We start from the raw sequence: 25,472 nt of genomic DNA, 5'->3' as shown, positions 1-25,472 counted from the left end.
CACCCCCTGAAGGCCCGTCCACTCGTTCTATTTACATTCCTCCCAATGTTGGGAGATATAGTGCCCAATTAAGTGTTAAGCAGATATCCCAACTCTCCATTGAAGTTCTGGGAGTCTCACGCATTTTAATAGTGATTCCCTGATGCCTGCGAATTATATACAATATCCTGGAAATCTGGGATATTGTATATGAATTGCGGGACAAATGATGGGTATCGCTGATCAGAGTGGAATGATTAGAGCAATCAGCTGAAAAAACTTTTTTCATGAATGGGGAGCTACTAATTGGCATAGAGTGTCAGCTGAACACGCTAACCAATCAGCATTGCCCCTGCCGAGCGCTACTCTGCGCTTTCTGTAATTTAGTTTCAGAAGCCGGATGCTGGAAGACAACGCCCAGGGGCCTCCTGGCACCATGACAGCTTTATTTAGAGGAAGTTGTTATGGGGACTGGAGTGTTCCTTTATGGAAATATGGTGCACGTACAAAAATAACCATGTAGAGGGGCAGGATTTGACTCCCATGCTCCCATTGGTTACACAATGCTTGAGTTCCAGGAAACCTGCTGAATTTTAGTCTTTTTGATCACCTAAATTAATCCTTTTGACATACTGCAATCCTGTGGGTGATGATTTTTGCTTGTTGGTGATAGCTTAGCTTCCTTTGATCAGCTTTTTGCTGGGGCAACCCTGTGGTCTTTCTGTCGCCTGCTGAACTACACAGGCGTGAGGGAAGCGGCAGACCTCTCTGCCTAAGTGGATTACCTTGTTCCCACTGTACATTCCCTCAGGTTCCCCCTGAGGATTACCCTGACAATGACAGCAACAGTCCTCAACAGGGACTTTCCTGAGTACACCTCAGTGGGCACGTGCTTCATGGCTCATAGGAGGCCTGAACAGCTTCAAAGGGGATTTCTGCCCACATTTGACCGCTTGTGTGTTGCTTTCTGGGAGCAATTGCAGCTATGCAGAGGTGCCAATGTTGGGGTGCCATCCTGATCAAGATAAGTACAGGGCTCCGACACCGCAACTGGGAGGAAAGCCAGCGATACTCACCTGATGCCTGAGATACCATGGGGCACCTTGACTTATTGGTTCGGGTTGGAGCTGCAACCTTTTCCCTCGGAACAGGCTACCAAGGGAACTAACCCAATACACAGTTGTAGCTGTGGGAACCCCACACACAGCCATAGCCAAGGAGAACGGTGAGGGCATCCATGTGAGGCGGATCATCAACATGGCTCTCTACCCCAACCTTGTTCTCAGGCCCTGGGTAGCTGGACTTACCAGAGGGCTTGGCACAGTGTGCATGTCTGTGTTCCTCTCTGTGGACTGGCTCATGGCTTACATGAGCCAATAGCCGTGGTTCCCTTTTTATTATATATCTAGCACAAAGGAATGACCAAGGGACATAAAATCCAGAGGACAAAGTAATGATAAGATAGAGACAATTAGGAATCCTAATCGTATATAGGTTACAAGGTAGTTGTGGTGAGTAAAAAATATACTCACAGAGAGATGGAACAATATAATACCTATAGGATAGTACAGCAAGGACATATATACAATGTAGCAATTAAATCATATAACCTAAGGATAGCAGAGGGATAATGACTCTGGAAAGCATTATATAGCTAAGCCTTCATTGAACTTGCTAAACACTGAATCTGTTTGAAAAAAAAAAAATATTGTAATGAAGGCAAAAAGCTAGGTTGATTGTAAAACAGAGAAAAGTATAACGTAAATCCGTCTATTATCAGGTAGTTGTGGTGAGTAGAAAATATATACTCACAGATCGGTTGAACCCGACAGCTTAGTTGCTAAGCAGTATAATACCTATGAAATGATGCCTCAAGGGAATATACGGTATATAATGTTGCAAAATATTCAATAACCAAAAAGTTGCAAAAGGATACTGTCTCTAAGGAGAGTTTGTAGGTGAGCCTTCATTAAACTTGCTAAATGTTTAGTCGACTTCAAGGTCGCTGTCTGAAAAAATTATGCAAAGAGGGCTAAGCATAAATATATGTAAGATTTATGTTGCATATGACAGCTATCTCATTTTGTGTTTATTTCTGATTTGCGAGTCTCCTCCTCTCATGCAGCAACCAGTTAATCATATTTCACTATGAATGATTATCTTATCTTTTTTTATCCTTCATATGGCTCAGGTCCATGTATAGTGATGTTCAAGCTACATTCTGAGATTCCGTAATCTTCCTTTTTTTTTTTACTAACTTTGTTGTCTTTTATTAGCTTCACTAATTAATTAACACTGTTAAGCATTACATAATCTAAAAAACTGTGCAGATATGTCTGTAGATTGAACTTAAATCACACACAGGAGGCAGCTAGGGCATGCAGAAGGCAATAACAGTGCAGGAGATACAACATTCTAAATTAAACCCTTAGTGACCAGACCACTTTTCAATTTTCTTACCGTTTGGAACCAGGGCTGTTTTTACATTTCTGCGGTGTTTGTGTATAGCTGTATAGCTATAACTTTTCTCTTACTCATTTACTGTACCCACACATATTATGTACCCTTTTTCTTGTCAATAAATGGTATTTCTAAAGATACCATTATTTTCATCATATCATATAATTTACTATAAAAAAATTCTAAAATATGATGAAAAAAATGTTAAAAAAAACCACACGTTTTCTAACTTTGGCCCCCAAAATCTGTTACGCATCACCAAAAAACACCCATACTAAATAGTTTCTAGATTTTGTCCTGAGTTTAGAAATACCCAATGTTAAAATGTACTTTGCTTTTTTTTTTAAGTTATAGGGCAATAAGTACAAGTAGCACTTTGCTATTTCCAAATAATTTTTTTTCAAAATGAACACAAGTTACATTGTAACACTGATATCTGTCAGGAATCCTTGAATAACCCTTCACACATATATTTTTTTAAAAAAAGAAGAAAAGCTAAAGTATTAAACTTGGGGTATTTTGACTCTTTTCATGCAACCATTTTACCACCAATCTATGCCAAATGAAAAAACAAATTGGTGTTTTTTTGGACACACACAGCAATTTAAGAATACATGTACTGAGAACTTTAAGGGTTACTGCCAAAGAACACCCCGATATGTGTTCAGCAACATCTCCTGTCTACCGAGTAAAACAGTACCCCCCCCCCCATGTACTGGTTTTAGGGTGTATTGGAAAGTTACAGGGATAAATATAGTGCTTGCAAATTAAATTCTCTGGACTTTTGGCCTGGGTTGTCAGGCAGGTCCCCCAAATTAGAATCAATAAAATTACTTAATTATGTAATATTACATAAATCTGCACGTAGAATTTAAATATATGTACATATTTATATATTTGAAGTCTACGTGTATATTTCCGAAATTATTTATGTAATTATGTATATGGACATATGTATATTTCGTATTATTTTTATTTATTCATATATACACAGATATATATATATATATATATATATATATATATATATATATATATATATATAATATTATTCAATGTGTATTTGATATATATGTATTAATATCAAAATACAGTTAAAATAGAATTACATATATATTTTTTTTTTAATTTTTAAAAATGTTTTTATTTGATTATTTATTTTTTATAATAATATATATACAATATATGTAGTTATATATATATATATATATATATATATTATATCTACATGTGTAATTTTACTCTAAGTGTATTTTAATATTAATTTATTAATAAAAAATACACTATGACAATATATATTTTAAATATATATAATATATATACATACATACACACATATTATATATAGATATAATACATGTATATATATCTCATATATATAAGGACCCTGTGGGTCCTAATTTGCAGACTGGGGACAGTTCCCCCAGTGAAAAATAACTCTGATCACCGGCAATCGCTAAGTACATGGAAGAGGGAGGGGTTAATTTTTTATTTAATTAATTCATTTCTTTATTTATTTTTAAAATGTATTGATTTATTCACTGAGTGCCTCGATCCCTGATGGCTTCCGATGCTCTGCACTACACTGCTGGGCGCCACGTTGAGCAACCCGGAAGTGATCGCTCCACACACTGTTCTCCGGCGGCTCAGCAGTGAGAAGGGGCTATTGCATGATGGCTTGACATTGAGGCATCGCTGCAATACCATTAGAGAGGCTGGAAACGTTCATGATTTACAGTGCTCTAATTAGCTGCGGACGTATCACGTACGTCCACGATCCTTAAGGACCGTTTTTTGTCGGACGTACCTGAGATGTCCAAGGTCACGATGGGGTTACACAGAATAAGCATGAATGGAAGTTTAAACATTAGATCTCACTTTACAGGAAGTGTTTAGGGAGGCTGTGCATGTCACATGCAGGGAAGTGTGACTAGGACTGTATAATCAAAGTGATTTTACTCCTAAATGGTTGAGAATTGAGCATGTGAGACTGCAGGGGCATAATATATAACTGCTTCATTAAGTTCAAGTTGTTTTGGTGACTGTAGTATTACTTTATGTATGAATAATCACCATGTTTTGGGCCTTATCCAGTTATATTCCTATCACATCACTTTCCAGTTGTAGGGTCCTTTTTAAAGGGAACAGTCACTTACCAAGCTATTACTACATCTAGCAAGTGTGTAAGGGTCAAATGGTCAATAGGCCTGATTAGAATACAAGATCCTTGCGCTTTGAAATAGTTAAACTTCCATTTTGTCAAACATATGAAATGTTGCTTTTGTGGTTGGAGACTTTTGACACTCAGTTTGAACTATGTCTCATGCCACTTCCTTGCAGGTGCAAACTGTATTCTGCTTTTTACTTTTGTATTGTATAAGTGTTTCTCTAATCTTTTACTATTTGTGAGGTTAATGGAAAAGTACCTAATCGCATGTCTGCGCTAAGTCCACGACCCAGACTGTCAGTAGTGCATACTCTATATGGAGACGATGCTTTCACTTTTGATGTTAATGGGACACTATAGTCACCCAGACCACTTCAGCTCAATTAAGTGGTCTGGGTGCCAGGTCCCTCTAGGGTTAACCCTGCCTGCTGTAAACATAGCAGTTTCAAAGCCAGCCTCTAGTGCCTCCCTCACGCAGAGCGTCCATAGGAAAACATTGAAAAATGCTTTCCTATGGACACTGCCGCGCATGCGCATTCCGCTCCGCTGACGTCAGACGGGGGAGCTGACGTCGGTGGGGGAGGAGAGGTAAGGGAGCCCGGCGGTGGAAGAAGGTGAGTAACTGAAGGGGTGGGGGCACCCTGAGGGTACTATACTGTCAAGAAAACCGATTTGTTTTCCTGACACTAGAGTGATCCTTTAACAGACCCCCATGATTGGTTGATATTGCCATTGATATATACACCCCTAGACAAACTGTGTTTTATATATATATATAATGTCCTACATTAAACCTTTGAATGCTTATTGATAATCCATCTGAAATGGTGTGACTTCTTTGAGTATTCCCAGCAGCTGATTACACAAACAAAGGAAAGCAGAAACATGTTAGTGCATAAGTCCATGGCAGCGTAAAGGTTTCCAGACCCTGTGGTGATTTCCAGCCTAACAAAGTGTTAAAAAGAAAATTAAATGAGAGGGGCGTGGCTAGCTGTAGAGCATGGTGGAAGCATAAACCACAGCTCTGGCTCAAGAGCTTTGAATCCAGCACCATCCAAGTGTACAAGCTGCAAATAAAAGCCTCAAATTGACGATGTCTCAACCGAAGAACAAGAAGACGCATACTAAGGCAGAAAAAAAAACAATTTTTTCACACAAAAAACGGCGCCTGACCAAGAAGACCAACAGTCCTCAAATAAAGATGGCGACAGCATGGAGGGAACAGACACCCTGCAACAAGGAGGGGACCAAAATGAACCACAAGGGAAACTCACAACGGGCTTGGAAGAGCTTTCCAGGAAACTGATTGCTTCATGGCAGGGATCCATGGATTCCCTCCATAAAGATGTGAAAGAACTGGGCCAACGCACAGCATATACTGAAAACAAAATGGAGGAATTTACCTCCGCTCATAATGATCTGGCAAGCCATGTGGAAGACCTGGAGGCCAGACTGGAGCGCACTGAAACAAAGCTAGCCGACCTGGAAGACCGGGCGAGACGCAATAACATGCGCGTCAGAGGAGTGCCTGAAAGTGTGTTGCCGACAGAACTACCAGCTTACATGAGGGGCCTCCTCCACGCATTTGCACCCGAAATTCCTACTGACATGCTCCTGGTGGACCGAATGCACCGAGTCCCACGGCCCAGACACCTACCAGACACGGCCCCCAGGGATGTCCTTCTGCGTGCTCACTACAGTCATATTAAGGAGCACATCCTCAGAGCAAGGAGGAACAAGGTGAAACCACCTGAAGAATACCCGACGGTGAAGCTATTCACGGATCTCTCCTCAGCGTCACTGCGCAGAAGAAGAGACTTTGCTCCGATTGCGGAAACTCTTAGATCCAATGGCATACGGTACCGCTTGGGAACAGAGAAGGGAAAATGATCTCCATCACCTCCCCTGAAGACGGCCTCCGCCAGATGAGATTGTGTGGACTTGAAAATTTGCCTGACGAACAAGCAGCCACCCAACCTAAGAGACTGCCACTGGACTGGCGCAAAGCACCTCATAGACGCTAATCGCCCTTAATTGCCTCTTGGGCGCACGAACTCTCAGCACAGCAAGTATCTCTTCAGCTTTAATGTTGCAGGTTCACCCTAATAATTTTGTTCTGAAATGGGCTCTAGGAAGCCAAAGTACTAATGCATTTGCTGTAATGTCAATGTCAGTAGATAGAAAATGTACATATGCCCATACTGCTCCCTATGATGTTACCACCACAACCTATAAGCAAAACAGGCAAAAAAGCAAAGCCCGCCAGTAATTCTCCGCTACCAACCTGTGCCGGGGAAGACAGGCAAACTCAGGGTCCCGGGCGTCACAAGAGGAAACTAACACCGCCTGCCCAAATCCCAACACAGTCCTGCAAGAAAGGGTTAAGACAAAGCAATCACGGTCACTAAATGGGAGAAAGGAACTGGAGCCTATTCCAGTGACTCCAACGCCAGATATAGGGATAACGCCAGATATAGGGATAATACAACCAAAAAAGGGTTGAGAAAGAGGCGACATACCTATCTCCATAGCGGACTCTTAGCCACCCCAGGCAGGCCACCAGGCCGCACTTAACACCAGTTACCAGAGAAAAAACACAGCTAAACCCCTGGGGAGGATAATGGTAATGACTGCTGAGATACTTGGAGCCATGGTATTTATGCTTAAACTTTACTACATTCATGTAACTATTTATCATGTTACGGAGGGGATATGATTTGCGCCATACCAAAAGCAGACACATTACACCTTGCACCCATCACACCTGGGATCCCAGAGTAGACCTGATGTAACGCCACCATTGGGGAATAGGACAGACATCCCTCCCATGTACACGGAACTCTTATCCCCGCCCTCTGGCACACAAGGGGTTCCCACTACCCTCTGAATAATAATTGGGGAGAGAAGGCAACAAATTGGGGTACACAAAGGGAGACAGAGAAAGTGGACAAAGCAGGACCCGGGGGACCGCCATCATCACTGGCTAACGACAGCTGCACACAACAGGCACAGACCAGTTTATAGGGGACTTTAGCACACTGGAGGAATTGTAAAAGAGAGACTGATGGGAGCAGGGTGACCCAAGGCAAGAAAAAACCCACTATTACCAAGTTTAAGTGTCTCTATGAGAAAGAAAGGCAAGGTGATAAATATTAGATAAAGCACAACAACCCACCCTTTAAAACCTGAAAAGAAAAAAAAATATTTTATTTCTGTACACACACCAAAGGTGTAAAATAGCTCACTAGCCACCCATAGGGATCAAACGTTTCCTACCCCCGCAGTGCACATGGATGATACTGCGCCCCACCAGGGGAATTATCTGTATATAGCCCTACAACCCCTAGTTACCTCCCCATTCCTGTTCACAACCCCCTTCTGCCACCCCCTCTGGAACCCTACCCCTGGCTTTGAAAAGAACTGTACCGAATGGAACCACACTACTGCAAACCCAGGTCTGGTACAAGATGTAATAACCACCGGACCAAATCCAAAACATATTAACGCTAATGCTAAACGTCACATTACCCAGGCCCACAGAACAAGAGTACCATGGAATAGGACTCACACCCAAACCTGCTTTAGCGCTACGACCGAACAGAGAGACCGCAGACCTAACCTCACATCCCTAAATGCTGATTATACACTCACATAATGTGAGGGGCATGAATACCCCTCACAAACGTAGGATGTTACTGAGAGACGCAGAACAGATCCAAGCTGACATTCTGTGCATACAAGAGACACACTTTGTCAAATCCAGAATTCCCTCCTTTGGCACCAAGGACTATCCCACTCAATACCACGCAGCCCACACCTCCAAATCAAGAGGGGTGTCAATCTTGATACATAGATCACAAGCATTTGAACTACTCACACTAAACACAGATAACCAAGGCAGGTACATAATAATGACCTGCAAGATTAATGATACTATATACAGGATAGCAAACATATACAGTCCAAATGTAAACCAAAGGAATTTCCTCCATAAAGTGCTATCGAAAATAGACCCACCCCAAACTGAACGACTAATAGTCTGCGGGGACCTTAACCACTTTTTTGACTTGGAACTGGACACCTCCGCCACACCACACCAACCAAGTCGTAAAACACTACTGACGCAATGCACGTCCATGATGAAACTTATATCTTAGTTCGGCTTATACGACTCGTGGCGAACACTACACCCAGGAGAATGATCGGACTCCCATTACTCTTCAGTCCATAAGACCCACTCGAGAATAGACCACATATTGACATCAGCCCCAACATTACTTAAGACAACACAATGCAAGACTGGAGACATTTTGTGGTCGGACCACGCCCCAATAACCCTGACGCTGACAGAGACATTCAAATCCAGAAGCAGGGCTCCATGGAAGCTCAACGAGTCCTTACTTACTGACGAACACTTCAAACTAAACCCAATGACACCCCAGACAGCACAGCACTGACACAATGGCTGGCCCACAAGTCAGTAATCAGGGGAATACTCATTAGCCAAGCGGCACACATCAAAAAACAGCACAAATCAAGCTCTTGACACTACTGAAACAATTGCGGGACGCTACCACCCAAAATTTCCTATCTCCATCGCCGGCCCTGCAGTCTGTCATTGACCAGACACAAACACTGATTAACGAATGGCACCTTAACAAAAACACTTACATAATGCAGAAACTCAAGACACGAGAATATGCCCAGAGTAATAAAGCAGGGAATCTACTTGCATCACGCCTCAGACAGCAGAGACAATCATCAAAAATCCCATTTCTTACACACCCGGACGGCACAAAAATATACAATCCCCAACACATAGCAGATGAACTAGCAACATATTACGCGGGACTCTACAACCTCAAACAAGACAACAACATTTACTAACCAACAAAAAGAGACATAAATAATTTCCTGGCCCAAGTCCACCTACCAACCCTTTCCCCAGAACAACAACAAACACTACAAAACCCCATTATGATAGACGAAATTACCTCCACTATTAAAGCACTGCCCACTGGGAAATCACCGGGACCAGATGGGTTTTCAAACCAATACTACAAAACATACCACAACACGCTAGGGCCCCCCCTGCTTAGAGCCTACCAGAATATGCTACAGACAGGTTCTACACCAAAGGAGATGCTGATGGCACAAACGGCATTGCCAAAACCAGGTAAACCCCCTAATAAAGGACAGAACCTTAGACCCATATCGCTACTGAACACAGATATAAAATTATTTGCGAAAATCTTTCCAACAGGTTAGCAAACATAATTCCAACCATTGTACATGATTGTAACGGACCGTTTCGCTCATCAGAGGATAAAAAACATTTAGACGATATTCCCCTTCCAGATAGACAAGCAGCTACTGCAAGCACCAACCTCCCGAACTGCAAACTACACGAATCTTCCAACTCCCTAACTGCACACACTTGAATTCCCCAATCTCCCGAACTGGAAACACACGAACACTGGAATAGCTGAACAGGAAAAGCATACAGTCCGCTTACACTCCTGGCAATCAGCAGACAATCCAATTCCCCCCAAGAATGAGACGACACTTCAGCTTGAGGGTTAAAACAGGAACTCCAGATTTATTCACGCACTGTCTTATAAAGGATTCTCCCATGCAAGGGAGGGATTTACAATACACCAATCACACAATAGTTACATCCCACAGATTCCCTCCCCTTAGCCTGGGAGGTAATCCAATTATACATACATTTTAAAACATACTTTTTACCCAACTTTCATAACTCTAAAACCATACATCACATTCACATAAAAATTACATATTCGCAATCAATCCATTCAGGGGAACAACATATTAAAAAATGGCATGAATCAGACCAGGGGTTCAAAAGTTGGTAAAGTATCTTTTAAAACCCCCTGCCAGCATGGCTTTCCGGCCCAGACCAGTTTCAGAGTCTTCTATCCTGGAGATAATTGAGAAGTAATTCAATTATCTCCCAGGACAGAGACAAGACTCCATTATGCACATGGTGAGCACAAAGCATTAAAATACTATAAAATACACAAAGTCACATTTTATACATAAAACACAGATATGTCACATATCCCCAGATAGCTGGGATCTGAGCGCACAAAACTACCAAATAGCGCTTAGATCCTATTCACACAGTTCAATTGCCATGGAGCCGAAGTCTTTAACTACACGAATGGGATCCATGGCATAGCTATCTGGGTTAACACATTCACATAAAGTCGGGTCCATAGTCCAAAGGCAAGAGGCGGGCAAGCAGCCCCCTCCAAGGACACGTGGCAAGGTCGGTTTCGCCACAATGATGATCAAGTAGGATTTGTGAAAGGCCGACAGGGGGCGGACGGGACCAGGAAAGTGCTGGACCTAATGCACTGCCTCCAGGGAGGGGAGGGTAGCGTGTTCCTCTCACTGGATGCAGAAAAAGCCTTTGATAGGCTGAACTGGTCCTTCCTCCTTGAAGTGCTCAATAAATTTAATTTCCCGCCGCAATTTCTAGCAGCAGTAACTACACTACAGCAACACCTCCGCCAGAGTCACTACGAGCGGGTTCATCTCGGACCCGCTGACCATTTCTAATGGATCATGCCAAGGATGCCCATTGTCCCCCCTCCTATATATCCTAGCACTGGAACCCCTGACCACTCTAGTTCGCAACAACCCACACATACAAGGCATACAGGTGAAACAAAAAGAATACAAACTCACACTATTTGCTGACGACATACTACTTACAATATCCAACCCAGAGACCTTCCTCAAACAGTTCACAGCTCTCCTAGAAGCCTACAGTAAATGCTCCTACTATAAATTGAATGTGACCAAAACACAAGCCATGTGCCTCAATCTCCCCAGCAAACGAATCAACTTTGATTGGAGAACCGATCACCTCACCTTCTTAGGTATAAAACTTACGGCATTACTCACCCACCTCTTCAAGGCAAACTACACAGCACTACACAATCAGGTGAAAACACTCCTTCAGGGATGGCATAAAAATTCATCTCCTGGACTGGCCGAATAGCAGCAATAAAAATGATAATTCTCCCAAAATACCTATTCAGGACCCTCCCCATAAAAGTGCAGGTGCCCTATTTCACAGAAAACCAAGCACTACTGAACAAATTTATTTGGGCGCAACACAAACCCAGAGTAGCCATAACACGATGTACAGAAGCCATACGAGAGGAGGCATGAACCTCCCCAACCTACAACAGTACTATAGAGCAGCCAACATTAACCCCATTATCACAGCACAAACCCAAGAGAAACACCCACAGTGGGTAGTGCTTGAGTCTGGCCCAGAACCAGGGCAACACTTTCTATCGATCATGTGGACCCCTCCCCTCCTCAGACCCAAGAGGACACAGATGTTGCCAACTACAGCTTTGACTAAACGTATCTGGGAGGGCCACAGAGCCACTCTATGCAAAACAAAAGCATACTCCCCGGCAATGACGATTTCCACATTACAGATGTTAATCCGAGACTTTAACTCCCACTTATGGGAAAGACATCACATCGAATACATCACACAACTGGTACAGGGAAAGACAATTTTAACATTCCCCCAACTACAAAAAGAGTACAACCAAGTTCTCATTCCTTCAAATTAGGGCATGGTTACAAAAACACTATATACCAGCTATGAAAAATGTAAGTGAGTTGCGGCTGACGGCCTTCGAAAGGGTAATGACAACACAATTACTGGCTAAGAAATCAATTTCGCTACTATATACCAGTCTCACTACAGACACGAATATCAAAACACTGCCATTTATTCGAGCATGGGAACATGAGCTCAACCTCAACCTCCCAGACAAAACGTGGGAAAAGATATTCGCAACCCCCACAAAAAGCTAACTTTATGTTCATCCCACATAGAACTGTCAAAAAAGCTACTATATCGCTGGTACCTAGTGCCAAAACGGCTACATAAGATATAACCAACAGTTTCTGATCAATGTTGGAGATGCCTCAATGACCTAGGAGACATACTCCACACTTGGTGGGGATGCCCAAAACTATCAAAATACTGGCGGGAGATAGCCAATCTAATAACTTCTATAACGGGACTCACCATGCCGCAAGTCCCGGAGACTTTTCTACTACACATATATCCCCCCAAAATGACAAAACCAATAGAATATATTACATACCAAATATATATAGCAGCCCTAAAACTCATCAGCAGAAAGTGGCGTCACACTGAACCCCCAACACTCCATGAATGCATACAGCTGGTGAACCATAATAAAACTTTGGAATGCGCAGCAAGAATAGCAGGAAATCAACAATCTAAGGTATGGAGAATAGCCTGGGAAAAATGGGATTTGGCAACGAAAGCCAACACACCTACCAACAAGGGACCAGACCCATCCGCAGCGCCGACAGCCGCACTCACATAAGTAAATTGTGTAAAGAAAAAAATTGGGCAAAGTTAAAAAAATAGACAAAGCATATAAGTGACGGGATGGCACTGAGCACTCGCTTACCTCAGGCTTAGGCCACCATTGAGCCTCAGATTGGCCTTTCCCTAAACAGAATCACACACAGAACTGGCCTCCATAGCCCGCAGCAGCGCCAATAAAACAACAGATCAGACGAAGAAAAGGTCCAAAATAGTACAAAGCAAACCTAACCCCAGGAGAGGCTCACAGCCCAGGGGACCATTCCTCACCCCCCTGACCTACCCAAGTTTCCCACCCCAAGGTTTAGTTTGGAAAAGCCACAACATGTAATGAACACATGAAAATCGCAATGGGCTTGCGCCCTAAACACCAAGTTACAACAGATAATTGTTATCAATTGACGCACCCCAACTGTCTTATTCAATGTACATGTCATGCATGTTTGTGTATAAAAATTGCTTAATAAAAAAAATAAAAAAATAATTAAATGAAGAAGTCCACATCTCTTTATCCTGCATCTGCAATCTTATCTTTGTCAGTTATTGTCCTTTGCTGACCTGGCAATCATCATAGAGAAAGCACACAGGTAAGAGGATAAATCATACATATTGTACACAGTTGTAATCAAAATTATTCAAGTCCCATTGGAAATCAGGTTTATTGTCAACATTTACAGACTTTCAGCTATTTGTAATGAACAAATCAAATAAGAGTAATTGAAATAGCTCAACACAACGAATGCTTCAAGTGGTTTCCCCAAATTTAACTCAAAATGCAACTTATAATGACTTCTCCAGTTTTAAAATGAGTGTTGAGCTATTTCAATTGCTTTTGTTTGATTTGTTCTTTGCCAACAGCTGAAAGACTGTCAATTTTGACAATAAATCTGGTTCTCAATTGGGGTTGAATAAGGTGTCCTTTCTTGGAAAAAATACCGCCCATTCTAATTTGCATAATTAATTGTGCATGTGTGACATCGCAAGATGTAAATCACAAGGACTGAAGAAACAGAAAATTCTTACTACTACATACAGTTTGATTCTGCTATATAGAGTAATTGCTCCCACTGTCTCCCTGTCTGACAGTGCAGTGTCTTCATGTCTCACAGTGTCTCCTAGTGTCCCCATGTCCTCCAGTGTCCCCTAGTGTCTCAGTGTCCCCATGTCTCTGTGTCTTCCAGGATCTCCCAGTGTCCCTATGTCTCTGTGTGCCCCAGTGTCCCCATGTCTAACCGTGTGTCTTAGTGTCCCACTGTCCCCATGTCTCTGTGTCCCAAAGTGCCCCTATGTCTCTCAATGACCCCTTGTCTCTGTGTGACCCCTTGTCTCTGTGTGACCCAGTGTCCCCAAGTCTCCCCTAGTGTCTCAGTGTCCCCATGTCTCCCAGTGTCCCCATGTCTCTGTGTCGTACAGTCTCTTTGTCTCCCAAGATCCCCCAGTGTCCCCATGTCTGTGTCTTTCAGGATCCCCCAGTGTCCCTATGTCTCTGTGTGCCCCAGTGTCCCCATGTCTATGTGTCTCTCAGAATTCCCCTGTATCCCCATGTCTCTGTGTGCCCCCAGTGTTACAGACTGCCCTTCCGTTTGTCACCCCCATCCCTCACTTACCTGAGCTGCCTCCTGGACACTCGTTGCAGAGCTGCTCCCCTGCGGAACAGTGAGAAGAGAAAGGCAGAAAGGAATGTAACTTCCTATCCCTGTCACTCTCCACACACACAGCACCTACTGGCCTGTGCCGGTACTGCAGTCTAATCTCAGTTTATACTGAGAAAAATACCGACATTTGTATTGTCAGTATTATTGCAAGCAGCCTCAAATACCAGCCAGGTGGCAACCGTAGGATTGAATACATTTTATTACAACTGTATTTCTCCTCTTCATTTGCAATATATGCCCTAGCCTGCCCTATCTGAAATGGATTATAATGTAATTTTCTTTATTTATAACAGGATTTGAAAAGAAATTAGAGCAAAAACAGGGTAACAGAAGTTTAGGTATTTAAAAAAAAAAATTATTCAATTGTGTAAATTCCAGAGAAGCGACAATTCCTTTTTTTTAAGGAAGATTTAAATGCCAGGATAAAATATGGCAAAAGCAAAGAATTGCTAACGTATTTTATATATAACTTTTCATCTACATTGCACGATTGAACACCAAGCCTAGCAAATGTAGCAAATTCAAGGTATGTATGGTTTTAATAAACAACATTTTATTATGATAAGATCATTTTTTCAGGCTTTGTGTGTACCTTTGCCAGAACATCCTGCAGATTAAGAACTGTACCTTATGTTCCTCTGATGTGTATGCTTTGTCTGTGATCCAGATGTGAATGCCCCTTCTATCATACAGTATGCACAAATACAAAAAAAAAAAAAAAAAAGCTGTCAAAACAAGGACATGGAATATCCCTGAGACAACTTAGCACTTAATCATCCTGTTGCTCTGCTATTCTGGTGAGATGCCACAGAATGAGCTTAGCCTAAACTGTGCAGGGTTTTCTGTATCTAGATAGGTCAGTCAGTATACCAATAACACTGTTGTTTGGGCACTATGGGTGTGAGTTATATAAGTGTCACTAATAGTAAGTGAGGCCGTCACTATGGAAACCAATGGAACCAGCATGAGAATTAACTGGTTTCCATGGCAATCTCTCCACTTTTAAAACTCTGCATTATTTTCCTATTCCTGACACTTCCAAAAATCTCCTTCTGTGACTATAAACTATGTACAGTCTCCACTAGTAATAGCTTTCTTGTATGCAGGCTCCTTCTTGCTTCTAGAGAATTCTTTGTTTTAAAAAATCACCACTTTATAATTTGTTGTTTTGAATACATGTGCTTGCGTGTGATATATTTTGCTGTGGACCATATAAACCTCTAATTACAGGGTATATTGCAGTGGACACATAGGAGATATGATCATGTTTCCCAGAAATTCTGGCAATCATACCATGGAAAATATATTACAGAATCAAATAAGTATGCCACAATTCCCACTGACACAACTCTTCAGCAGATAATCAACAATCAAATCTATTCTTCAGAAACTAAACTGTAGTTTTATTTCAAGATATTACAAGCTCTTCCCACTAAGTCATATATCATGGAAACATATTTCATCTATTGTCAAGTTTCCCCCACTATCTTCTTGGGGTAACAGTACATATTTTGCTGCATTGTCTTATTGTGCATGAATTCAAAGCATTCCTTCAGCTCCAGACTGTTATTTTGAGCATTACCTCTACATCAAAGAGTAAACATCGGTTACTCTTACTAATTGTTTGTAGCTTTGCTAAAAGCTGTCTGTTGATTTATAAACACAAAAACTCACAAATCAATTCAAAGAGCCAGAGATTTCTAATACATACAAAATAATTCCGTTAAACCATTCCACACCACTTGCAATAAACAAGACTTACAATTCAGTTTAAACTAATTCAAAAGACTTACAAGAAACGCTTTAATGAGTTAAAGCCAAATATTAAGCAAGTGGTATGTGACAAGGAAAACTTGAAAGCTTCATGCGTAAATATCTGCTTGGGGCAAAAGAAGGGAAATCAGTTATTGGTTGGAATCTGTTATAAACCTCCTAATGTTGATACTGATGAGGAAACAGCTGTTAGAGCAAATTGAGAAAGCTGCACATATAGGCAATACTTTAATCACTGAAGATTTTATTTGCCCAGATATATATTAGGATAATGGGACTAGTAGTTCAGCTAGGGGAAACAGGTTTTTGAATTTGTTAACCTGTTTGTGATGTTAGAGTCCAGACAGCAGCTCCCAGCCTGCAGAGACAGCCTACAGCTCAGGTAAGTGAGGAATGGGGCAGAGGCTGCAGATAGACATGGGGACACTGAGATATTAAAGGACACTGTGACATGTGGGGACACTGAGACACTAGGAGACACTGTGAGACATGGGGACACAGAGACACTAGGGGACGCTGGGAGACATGGGGACACAGACACTAGGGGATGCTGGGAGACATGGGGACGCTGGGAGATATGTGGACACTCAGACACTTGGGGACACTGGGAGACATGGTGACACTGAGGCCCCATGTCTCCTAGTGCCCCCATGTTTTCCAGTGTCCCCATTTCTCCCAACCAGTCTCCCTAGTGTCTCAGTGTCCATATGTCTCCCAGTGTCCCTGGTGTCTCAGTGTCACCTAGTTTCCCAGTGTCCCTAGTCTACTAGTGTCCCCATGTCTTCCAGTGTCCCCATGTATCTCAATGTCCCCATGTCACACAGTATTCTCATGTCTCTCAATGTCTCCTAGTGACATGGGAACACTGGGAGACATGGGGACACAGCCACTACGGGACACTGAGAGACATGGGGATACAGACACTAGGGGACACAGAGACATGTACACTGTGTAACCACTCCTGCAGCTCTAATATCAATCTGACTGGTCTGCAGAAGACATAGGAGAGTGAGTACATTGTACATAGTATCTAAACTCCATCACTCAAATCATTTTCATTTAGAGCCCCCACCCACCCAGGGCCAGTTTAAGAGCCCAGTGGGCCTGGTGCTGACAATTATGATGGGCCTAATTACAGAATCATATCGACTAAAAACACTAAACCAGTCAAACTTCCCAAGCGTCATGTATCTTATGGAGATGGTGTTGGAGGGAAACTTAATGGGTGTAGCTATAAGAAAACACATACTCTATGGAAGGCCAGACTGGCATCAGTCTCCCTATGTCGCCCAGTCCCCTAGTCTCCCAGTGTCTGATTGTCCTCATTTCTCCCCATGTCCCCATCTCTCAGTGTTTCCCATGTCACTAGGATACTAGGAGACACTGAGAGACATGGGGACACAGTGAGACACCCGGGGGAAACTGAGACACCCAGGGACACTGAGATACCCGGGGACACTGGGAGACATAGGGGCACTGAGACACTGGGAGAAATAGGGACATAGACACTAGGGACACAGAGACATGGGGACACAGACACTGGGAGACATGAGGACACAGACATTTGGGGACACTGAGAGACATGGGAACACAGACACTGGTAGACTAGGGGACACTGGGAGACATGGGGACACAGACACTAGGGACAATGGCTGGGAGGCATGGGGACACAGACACTTGGGGACACTGGGAGATATGGGGGCACTTGTTGACATAGAAATGGGGACACTGGGAGACATTGAACATTTTGGGGACACCGGGAGACATGGGGGACACTGACATTTGGGGACACTGGGAGCCATGGGGAAATTGAGACACTAGGGACACTGAGAGACATGGGGACACACACACTGGGAGACTAGGGGACACTGGGAGCCATGGGGACACTGGGAGACATGGAGACACTGTGTCCCTAGTGTCTCAGTGTCCGAATATGTCTCCTAATGTCCCTATGTCTCACAGTGTCCCAATGTGTCTCAGCATCCCCATGTCTCACAGTGTTCCCTAGTGTCTCCATGTCCCCATGTGTCTCAGTGTCCCCATGTGTCCCTCCTGCCTTTCCCCTCATCCCTCACTTCCCTGAGCTGAAGGCTGTCTCTGCAGGCTGTGTGCTGCTGTCTGAACTCTCTGTGCTCTGTACCTGCTCCCCCGCAGATCAGTGAGTACAGAGAGGCAGGGAGGGATATGCTGGAACTTCCTATCCCTGCCTCTCTCCACACACAGTGACCCCTACTGGCTGGTGCTGGTATTGCAGAGTAATCTCGGTTTATACTGAGAAAAATATCTGCATTTGTATTGCCGGTATTACTGCAATACCGGCATGGCCAGGCAGCCTCAAATACCATCTGTGCTGGTAAAATACCAGTCAGGTGGCAAACCTAAGAGTAGGGTGTAAAATAAAAAAAATATATATATTTTTAATGGGCCTATTCCATGGGCCTGGGCCTGGAGCTGCAGCTCCATCAGCCCCTATGTTAATCCGGCCCTGCACTCGCCGCTCAGGGGTGGGGGCTGGGGGGGGTAGGACAATAGGTCCCCCCCATTGTTATTTAGGGCCCCCACCCGCAGCTTGGGGGTGGGGACCGGGGGGAGGACAATAGGTCCCCCCCCTTTCTCATTTAGGGCCTCCATCCGACGCTCAGGGGTGGGGGCCAAGGGGGAGGACAAAAGGTCCCCCCCTCATTGTTATTTAGGGCCCCCACTCGCTGCTCAGGGGTGGGGGCCAGGGGGGAGGACAATAGGTCCCCCCCATTCTCATTTAGGGCCCCCAACCGCAGCTCATTTAGGGCCCCCACTCGCATTCTCATTTAGGGACCCCACTCGCCTGGGGGGAGGACAATAGGTCCCCCCCTTTCTCATTTAGGGCCCCCACTCGCAGTTCAGGGGTGGGGGCTGGGGGGGAGGACAATAGGTCTCCCCCTTCATTGTCATTTAGGGCCCCCACCCGCCGCTTAGGGGTGGTGGCTGAGGGGGAGGACAATAGGTCCCCCCTTCATCGTCATTTAGGGCCCCCACCCGCCGCTCAAGGTTGGGGGCTGGGTGGGAGGACAATAGGTCCTCCCCTCATTGTTATTTAGGGCCCCTCTCGCCGCTCAGGGCTGGGGGCCGGGGGGGGGAGGGGGGAACGACAATAGGTCATTATGCTTACTTTATCTGTCTTATTTTAGAGTTTGGGAGCAGGGGGCACCTTATAATTTTGTGCCTACAGGCACCTGCTAAGTATAAGCGATGTTCTTTCAGATTTCCCTACCCCTTGTCACGTCCAGAGACGTGGATCAGCTGTTGCCTGTGCTGCACATGCGTGCTAGCACTTCTGACGGGTAGGGAAATCTGTTGCAGGCTGGGAACATGTGCAAGACCACCACGTTACTCCGAATAACGAGGTATCAGATGGAATTAAGAATTTCTCCTCAACAAGGGCCTGGAAAGCAAGTAAAGGTAGTTTCACACTTACATTAAAGTTAGGGCATCCACTAAAGTGTAGGCACATGGGACATTAAGTGTTAATGTTAGTGTTAAAATTAGGGTTAGATTTAGGGAGTCATTTTTATTAAGAGATCACCTAGGGTTAAAAAATAACATTAAAAATTATGTATAGGGTTAATTTGAGCATCACTCTTTGGGTTAGGGTTGGAGTAAGGAATGAGGGATGTTAAATTGGTTACCTAACCGTAATTTTAACCCTAAAAGTCCCACGTCCTCTCTGATTTAGTGAATCAGCACTTGCGCAGTAGCAGCGTGCGAATAAGGATCAGTAAGTGGTAAGTGGTGTCCCTTAGGGTTCTGTTTTGGGGCCGCTTTTATTTAACATATTTATAAATTATCTTGAAATAGGCATTGAGAGCCATGTTTTAGGGTTTGCAGATGACACAAAACTCTGTAAAGTAATACAATGTGAGCAGGATATTGCTTTGCTGCAGAGGGCTTTAGATAGATTGGGGGACTGGGCACTAAAATGGCAGATGAAATTTAATGTAGAAAAATGCAAAGTTATGCACTTCGGGGTCAAGAATGCACAAGCAACTTACACCCTAAACTGTAGTGAATTAACACGAGAAAGATTTGGGAATTGTTATAGACAATAAATTAGGCAGCAATATGCAATGTCAATCTGCAGTTGCTAAGGCCAGTAAGGTTTTGTCATGTATAAATAGGGGCATAGATTTTCGGGTATAGCCCTGTTTATGAATAGATTTCCAGATAATGGTTTGTACTGGCCCTGAATATATTTGTAGAATGTTATCATATCCACTCTAAGGCACCATTTTTCCAAACTAAAGAGATTTACATTTTTTAACCTTTCTTCGAAACTAAAATGCTCCATTCCTTTTATCAATTTTGTAGCTCGTCTCTGCACTTTTTCTAGTGCCATGATATCTTTCTTTAGAACAGGTGCCCAAAATTGCACAGTATATTCAAGGTGTGGTCTTACCAGCAATTTATAAAGAGGCAAAATTATATTTTCATCCCGAGAATCTATGCCCCTATTTATACATGACAAAACCTTACTGGCCTTAGCAACTGCAGATTGACATTGCATATTGCTGCCTAATTTATTGTCTATAACAATTCCCAAATCTTTCTCGTGTGTTCTTATCCCTAATTCACTACAATTTAGGGTGTAAGTTGCTTGTGCATTCTTGACCCCGAAGTGCATAACTTTGCATTTTTCTACATTAAATTTCATCTGCCATTTTAGTGCCCAGTCCCCCAATCTATCTAAATCCCTCTGCAGCAAAGCAATATTGTATTGTATTACTTTACAGAGTTTTGTGTCATCTGCAAACACTAAAACATGGCTCTCAATGCCTATTTCAAGATAATTTATAAATATGTTAAATAAAAGCGGCCCCAAAACAGAACCCTAAGGGACACCACTTACCACTTACTGATCCTTATTCACACGCTGCTACTGCGCAAGTGCTGATTCACTAAATCAGAGGGGACGTGGGACTTTTAGGGTTAAAATTACGGTTAGGTAACCAATTTAACATCCCTCATTCCTTACTCCAACCCTAACCCTGTATGATAAAGTTTATTGCATTTTTATTGGTTGTGCTTCTCCTTTCATTATTAAACGGTCAGGAATTACACATATATATATCAGCTCTTCTATGATAAACACTTTCTTGAAACACTTAAAATCAACTATGGTAAACCATAGCTAAATTTTCATATTTACAAATGTATTCTTGGCTTATGAAATATTATGTAACTCCTCAGAAAAAATGTAAATGGGTAGCAGCTGACAGACATTGAAAAACTGTGTTTGAAATTAAAACCCCTCCAAAAATGTATCTCAATATTATATGCAGAAGATATTGCTTACTCTAGCTCTGATAAATCCTGGGAAAGAGACTTGGGACGCACCTTCAGCGACTCCTCGTGGAAGAAAGTCCTGAGAGGTCATAAATCTCTTACCATGTGTACTAACCATATAGAACTAACAAGGAAGATATTACCATGGTACATGGTCCCGGTTTGATTGAAACATGCAAATTCCAAAGCCTCAGATAATTGTTGGAGTGGAGATGTCTATCAGAGTTGCATATTTGGTGGTCGTGCCCAAGATTAACACAATTCTGGATGGAAATTAGCAAAATTATATACATATGCACAGGAGTGAAACTTTATAATACCCCTGAAACATTTTTGTTACAAATCTTTCCTAAAAATCTTACTTTAACAGTACAATATCTAATATATTATATCAGTATAGCAGCTCTAACAGCTATAGGTAGAGAGTGGCTGAAAGAAAACCCTCCAACAATAGTATCATGTATACAAATTGTAGGAAAAAAAAACAACTTTATGAACAAATGGCTAGACAAATGAAACCACAAAAGACTTTTTGGAAGAAAGCCTAGTCCAAATGAGATAGATATATAAAAACAGACCTGTAAAAACACAAGATTTTGTTTAGGTGATTATAACAAGGTGCTGCCTGGGAGATTACATAACCAGGTTTTAAAATAGATAATCAGACAGCTGCACCCATCAACCGAGATGATCAATAATGCCTATTGTACAAAAACAAGTATGCAAAATATACAAATTCTTATTAATTAATTATGATTTCAAGCTTCAAATAAGACATGGTGATCAAATCATTCAGGTTATCTAGCTCCAGTTTCCTCCTCTCCCTTATTTATCCCTTTCCCTTCCTTTATTTAATTTTTGGAAAGAAATTTGTATACACATTGTTCCTACTTTTTTATATTAGTAAAGTATGTCATGGAAAATGTTCAATATTTATTGTGATGTACTGATGTTGATGACAACTATGTATACTAAAACATATATGATGTGTGCAAATAATTGTTTTTTTAAATACAATAAATAAATTGGTCGTTTTTCCATGTAACTTTTTAACTCAGACACTATAAGTGGAATTGGTATTGTCTTATATAATTAGAGAAAATGAGGCAATAAATTATTTTAACTAAGGCTATTCTACCAAGCCAAGATGCGAACCCTTAAAATGAAAGGGAAACGTGGTCTTAAGTATTTATATATTATGATTTGTGATATTCAGAGCATTTGCCTCTGACTTCTCTAAATTCAGTTAATACCCAGAGGAGACGGACTTGGTGCTCTGACGACGGTACATTGATGGTGTTTTAATAATTTGGAAGGGTTCTCAAGAAGCTTTAGATTCATGTATTGGTTTTATCAACGATAACACTTTTAATCTTGTATTTACTCCAGAAATTGATCATTATAAAGTAAATTTTTTAGATCTAACAATTTATATGGAATACCCAGAGAGTTGGAGGTATTTATTGTTAATGATGGAAAGGAGATAGGGGAGCAAGGTCTGTGGGTTTTCAAAAAGAGGTAATGTGCATAGGCTGCAATTTTATAGTCCTCTCCCCGTATCCAGATCCTGAAAAAAAGAGTCATTTTCACAAACACTTTGTAAAAGTGGCCAGAGAAAGGGCAAACAGCAGGGGGTAGTGGCCATCCTTACATAGTGCTATTGTGAATGTCAAATGTTGAAGGGTATGAGAAGGCTGCCGGATGGGTTTTTATAGATGCTAGAGAAATGGTCAGCGGATTGTTTTTATAGATATTTAGGAAATCCAAACCTACTCAAAGTAGCAAATAGAAATGACCAGAAGAGTAACTCAAATGCCTTCTCAACATCGAAAGAGAGCAGTAGGGTGGGAATTTGTTTATGGTTGGCATACCAAAGTAAATCATAACATCTGTTTGTTATCACATGTCTGTGTTGTATGAATAGAGCCTACCTGGTCTGGGTGCACCAATTTTGTCAGGGCTATCTGGTAATGGGAGAGTCTGGTCTTATATATAAAGTCAGACATTGTGTGGGGGAGTGTGAGAGTTGAAAATACACAAAGTGTTGCTAGAGGAGGTATGACGGTCATAGGACAGATGGACAGTCTCTCTTAGTGTCAGGGCTCCTTGCAGCACTCACCCTCGGTCCCCTCTTCCCCTACCTGTCCTCTCTGCTTGACGTGTCGCTCGTGTCCTCCTCCTCTCCTCCCAGCAGCAGCATGTATAACGCTGCACGCTGGGAGCCGGCACATTTATCCGAACGCCGGGGTCACTCACGTGACCCGGCTTAAAAGCAACAGCACAATAATCACAGTGGGAGGTATAGATATCCTCCACGTGTGATTGTTAATTCTGATTAAGCATAGGATTTAAATACTTACCTTTCCTGTCTCTCAGTGCCCTGTTGTGGTCTAATGATACCTGTATTGCAATTTGCTCGTGTTTCTCTCTGGTTACCGATTATTTGGCTTGTTATTCCGATTCTCCTGTTTTCTCCATTCCTTTGACCTCGGCTTGTTTCTCGTTCTCCTGTTTTCTGGGTCCCTTTACTTGGCTTGTCTCCTGACTATTCTTAGTGTGCTTAACCCGGCCATTCTAAGGACCGGTATTGCACCCTTTACTATCTGTGACCTGTTAGCATGTTAGGTTCCCGAATTGTGACACTTAGTACTGCATCTTTGAGTGTATCTTTGACCAGAGTCTACCCATCAAGGATGCAAGCATAATCCCATCCCAAAGCATTTAATCTGGCCATAGATCCACTATTGTGAGTCGTTCAAGTTTACAGAGTCACTTCAAGGTTACAGAGATATTCCCGTGGGTGATGTCACTATGAAAATATCAGCCTTGTCCTTACTTGACCTACTTGACACTTTTCATGACCATTAAGGTTGCAGTCAACAGCCTTAACAATATTTAGGGATCAAGATCCCAAAAAACATTGCCCTTCTATACAAAATTAATATTCCACCTATTCTCTACTTAATTTTCATAGAATTAGAACATTAGCACAAATTACCCGTCTAATATATAGGACGAGCTAATGTGTACAGATTGGTTTGCTTCCCAAAATTGCGGTTGAGACATATTTTGGGGCAGGCGCCGAAGACCAGACTGATTCTCTCCAAACTATACCAAATTAAATGGAAGACTTTAATCTTCCCAATGCTAGAGAATACAGTAAAGCAGCTCAGCTCCAGCATATACTCAACTGGATTTAATCACAAGCAAGATACTCGGATCTGGCCTTAGAATCCTTTCTAGCATGACTTGACTGCCTGCCTCTCTGCTACACAGAACACAAAACCTTATCATTCTTTCAAATGCTATCCCAATTATGGCTTGGAAGTTGGATCTTGCTAAACTGGAGCAAACCTGCTGATTTCCCTACATCTGCTCCTACTCAGGAATGCTGTTTTCCAAAATAGATCCAATGCATAACCATTCACCTTATGGCCAAGGTACAGTATCACATCACTAAGCTCCTTTTTGGATTTTAACACCCAAATGTTTCTCACTATCGGCTGCCTCAGAGAGCGCTTCACGGGCCTTCCCCTACCTGGGTTCACATACTTTCAGATACTGACTAATCTTTTATGCACCACAAACCAAGCCTTTTACTTCATATACATACACTCTATGGAAAATACTCCTGATTGGAACACACTGACATCGGGAAAGTGTGCCTTCCATTTCCCATTTGTACACCTGAATACCTGGGTTA

The 25,472-nt window shown here is 42.4% G+C and overlaps 1 protein-coding gene across 1 annotated transcript in view; it reads right to left on the bottom strand.

Annotated features, from left to right (window-relative positions):
- The window catches only part of FBXL13 (F-box and leucine rich repeat protein 13), a 263,465-nt gene that overhangs the window by 16,780 nt on the left and 221,213 nt on the right, over positions 1–25,472 (bottom strand). The window lies entirely within an intron of this gene.

Source organism: Pelobates fuscus, chromosome 3, assembly GCF_036172605.1.
Source record: "Pelobates fuscus isolate aPelFus1 chromosome 3, aPelFus1.pri, whole genome shotgun sequence".
Taxonomy (NCBI): domain Eukaryota; kingdom Metazoa; phylum Chordata; class Amphibia; order Anura; family Pelobatidae; genus Pelobates; species Pelobates fuscus.
This window is presented reverse-complemented; position numbering and strand designations above follow the sequence as displayed.